Consider the following 5282-nt stretch of genomic DNA (forward strand, 5'->3'; position numbering starts at 1 on the left):
TGCATGTTGCCTAACGTGTTTCTAGCATGATTAGTAAGTTACTAGCATGTTGCTAGCATGATTAACACGTTACTAGCATGATTAGCATGTTGCTAGCTTGTTTCTAACATGATTAACATGTTACTAATATGATTATCATGTTACTAGCATGTTTCTGGTATGACTAACAAATTACTAGCATTTTCCTAGCATGATTTGCATGTTGCTAACGTGTTTCTAGCATGATTAGCAAGTTACTAGCATGTTTCTAGCATGATTAATCTGTTGCTAGCATTTTGTTAGTACATTTTTTAGCATGACTTGCAAGTCATTAGCATGTTACTAGCATGTTCTAGCATAGCCAGTAAGTTACTAGCATGTTGCTAACATGATTAACACATTACTAGCATGATTAGCATGTAGCCAGCTTGTTTCTAACATGATTAACATGTTACTAGCATGTTTCTGGCATGACTAACAAATTACTAGCATGTTCTTAACATGATTAGCATGTTGCTAAGCATGCTTCTAGCATGATTAGCAAGTTACTAGCATGTTTCTAGCATGATTAGTCTGTCACTAGCATTTTGTTAGTACATTTTAACATGACTTTCAAGTCATTAGCATGTTGCTAGCATGTTTATAACATGATTACCATGTTAATAACATCTTAACACGTTTTTAGCATGACTAACAAGTTACTAACATGTTGCTAGCATGTTACTAACATGATTAACATGTCGCTAGGATGTTTCTGGCACAACTACCAAGTTAATAGCATGTTCTTAACATGAACATAATATTAGCATTTTTAACATTTTTAGCATGATTAACAAGTTACTAACATGTTGCAAGTCTGTTTCTAGCATGATTAGCCTGTTACTAGAATGATTAACATTTTACTAGCATTTTGCTAGTATGCTAGCATGCTAGCATGATTAGCAAGATACAAACATGTTTCTAGCATTATTAGCATCTTACTAGCATGTTGCTAGCAAGATTAGCATGTTTCTAGCATGATTAGCAAGACACCAACATGTTTCTAGCATTATTAGCATCTTACTAGCATGTTGTTAACAAGATTAGCATGTTGCTAGCATGATTAGCAAGATACCAACATGTTTCTAGCATTAGCAAGATTAGCATGTTGCTAGCATGATTAGCAAGATACCAATATGTTTCTAGCATTATTAACATCTTACTAGCATGTTGCTAGCAAGATTAGCATGTTTCTAGCATGATTAGCAAGATACCAACATGTTTCTAACATTATTAGCATCTTACTAGCACGATTAACATGTTTTTAGCATGATTAGCAAGATACTAACATGCTTATTGCATTATTAACATCTTACTAGCATGTTGTTAGCATAATAAGCATGTTTCTAGCATGATTATCGTGTTACTAGCATGATTCGTATTTTGCTAGCATGTTGCTAGCATGATTCGTATTTTGCTAGCATGTTGCTAGCATGATTAGCAAGTTACTAGCATGAATCTAGTTGCTAGGCTTAGCTAGTGAAAAGAGTTTTGGCCTATTTGAACATTCTGTGTCAATGGGATTTTTTCCAGTTTTATTCGTCATTTTTAGCAAAACCAAGCCAACCTAATTATATATAAAAATATAAAATGTTATATATAAAATTATTGATATACAAACATACATTAATGCATTTTTTTTCCCTTTTAATTGAAGAAGCGTTGACACATTTTCTTATGGACTACTGATATTTCGGTCATGTGACATAACAACATCCCAGCTACAAACACTAACCACTCAATGATTAGTTTTAACCATAATTTACAACATAACTGGGTTAATGACACACACACACACACACACACACACACACACAAGAGAGAGAGAGAGAGAGAGAGAGAGAGAGAGAGAGAGAGAGAGAGAGAGACAGAGACTCACACACATCTGGAAGGCATCACATTCCTCAGATAGTTGATATTGTTGAGACAATAAGACACAGACTGAGTTTCCTTCATCAGGAGCATGTGCTGCAGATTCTCATTCCTGCTGATCTCAGAACAGCTCCACTGACGCTCTCCTGATTAATCACACACACACTCACTGTAACCTCCACAACTCAAACTCACTCCACACACACTGAACTCAACACACACACACACACACATCAACATTCATCTAGAGAGCTCATATCTACGGTGGCCGACAGAGGCCAACGTGCTGCAAACAAGAAAACACATGCAAACAGAAAAAAACGACAACAAATTAAGAAAACATCTTCATCAGTTTGACAACACAGGCGCTGCAAATCCTCGCAACGCAAACACAAATACGGAAACGCGCTGCAAATTCTCACAACACAACCGAACTCAGAAACACGCTGCGAACACACGAAGGCGCTGCAAACTAACAAACGCGCTGCATATAGCACGGTCCACAACGGAAATGTTTCAGGGGGACCTCAAAAAGTGACAAACTCATCTGGGACCTGATTATTTATATCACTATCACCTTTAAGTGATACTATACTATCACTAAAAGGTGATAGTTCACCGATAACACCTCTGCTCTGACCAACAGCCACTGAACAAATAATCAGGTCCCAGATGGGTTTGTCACTTTTTGAGGTCCCCCTGAAACATTTCTGTTGTGCTTCGTGCTATCTGCAGCACTTTTTTGTGTTTTTTTTTTTTATTTGTTGTCATTTTTTCTGTTTGCATGTGTTTTCTTAAGTTGCAGTGTGTTGAGCTCTCTCTGCCACCTAGAAATAACACTCATGGAAGAATGGGAATGATATAGTGATCAAAATATGTGACACAAATGCTTTATACACACACGCACACACACATTAATTTATATTTTATAATGCTTAAATGATATATACACACTTTGACTAAAATTTTTTAAATAAGATGAGTACGTCCACATCAAAACAAATTTACAAAAGTGATTTTATGTCCATAGAAAGTACAATAAATGTAAGTAAAGTGTCTACTTTTAAGGTTTTAAACAAGTTTTTGAAGGATAAACTTTCTGACTGATAGACATATATATATATATATATATATATATATATATATAGCTAAAATAAAAATAATAAAATTTATCAAGAAAAATAAATCATATAAAACACTAATTAAAATTATATATACACTATGTTTAAAATGTGTGGTAAAATTAATCATAAATGTAAATTTTAATTATTTTATATTTTATAACGTTTAAATGATATATACACTTTAAATAAATTATTATAAAAAATTAAATATATATATGTACATACATATATATATATATATATATATATATATATATATATATATATATATATATATAGCTAAAATAAAAATAATTACATTAATTAAGAAAAATTATGTATAGTAGTATGGTAAAATAGTATCTAAATTTAAATGAATTTATATTTATTTATTTATTTATTTAAATGATATATACACTTTAAATGAATTATATTAAAATAAATAAATAAATTATATATATATATATATATATATATATATATATATATATATATATATATATATATATATATATATATAGCTCAAATAATAAAATGTATTAAAATAAATAAAAAATAATAATGAATATTATATATACACTTTATTTTTAAAATAGTATGGTAAATGGTATCTAAATTTAAATTAATTTATATTTTATAATGTTTAAATGATATATACACATATATACAAATTTATATTATACCTTTTAAAATATATAGCTAAAATAAAAATAATAAAATGAATTTAGAAACATTCAGAAAAATAAATAATATAAAATACAAATTAAAATTATATATACACTGTGTTTAAAATGGTATAGTAAAAAGGTATTTATATTTAAAATAATTTATATTTTATAATGTTTAAATGATATATACACTTTAAATTAATTTATATTATATCTTTTAAAAAATATAGCTAAAATAAAAAGAATAAAAAGAATTTTGAAAAATTAAGAAAAAAACACAAATTAAAAATAATATATTCACTTTATGTTAAAAATAGTATCTAAATTTCTATAAAAATAATTATTATTAAAAAATATTCAAATACATAATTTATATACATATTATACTAAAAGTTTTTACACACAGACTGTCTACAAAACCAATTTTCAGGCATTTATTCATAAGCCTTTAGATCAAAAATATTATGAAAGATAAACTCAGTTTATTTAAAAATTAGAAAATATAGAAAATTTAACCAATGCAAAAACCCTGCAATTGATTAAAATAAAACATAATATTATTTATAATACATTGTATCACTAAAAATGCTTTGCAGCTGTGTAATTCGATTTTGAAGTGAAGATAATATGAAAGAAATACAAATACACTATAAACTGCTACTAAAGTGTATAAAGGTAACTCATTTAAGTTTAACTGCCCCTCACTGGCTCTGTTAAAGGATTTAACACAGATATCGACTGCAGCTGAAGGAATGAATGATCTGGATTCTCGTTCCTCCATCTTCGTCTAACACAAACAAACACAGCGGGACTCCTGATGCCTTTCCCATCTCTCTGTCTGTCTGTCTGGAGTTCAGGAGCGCCGCTCTCTCATGGAGAACTATGACAACAATGCTGAAAACTCCAGCATCAACCTTTAATTTATTACAGCAAAGTACCTGCACTCTTACTCCATTACATTTCTAAAGCAAAGATGAGTATGTCAGAGCAGTAATAATGCCAAAAGCGTGACTGAATAGAGGTAAACAGCACAATGAAAACGAGACGTTACCGTGAGTTTAATCGAGGAGCGCTGTTTGAGAAAAACACAAACAACACGCAAATCGTAATCAATCCAAGACTTTCACCATCAAAACACACGGACGGTGACGTCTAACTGGATGATGAAACTCAAACCAGAAAAACACTTTCATTACTTGAAATATATTAAGCATTAGCTAAAATATGTACCAAAAAATCTGCATATACTAAATATTGAGAAAATAGTTTTTAAAGTTGTCCAAATGAAAGTCTTAGCAATGCATATTACTAATCAAAAATTAAGTTTTGATATATTTATGGTAGATAATGTACAAAATATCTTAATGGAACATGATCTTTACTTAATATCCTAATGATTTTTGGCATAAAAGAAAAATTTTGACCCATACAATATATTTTTGGCTATTATATATATATATATATTTACGGTAGCAATAAATGCTGATTTGCTTGAAAAAAAAATCACCCTCAGGCCATCCAAAGATGTAGATAAGTTTGTTTCTTCACCAGATTTGCAGAAATGTGTCGTTCCATCACTTGCTCACCAATGGATGTGAATGGGTGCCGTCAGAATGAGAGT

The sequence above is a fragment of the Garra rufa genome, chromosome 18 (genome assembly GCF_049309525.1).
Source record: "Garra rufa chromosome 18, GarRuf1.0, whole genome shotgun sequence".
Lineage (NCBI taxonomy): Eukaryota > Metazoa > Chordata > Actinopteri > Cypriniformes > Cyprinidae > Garra > Garra rufa.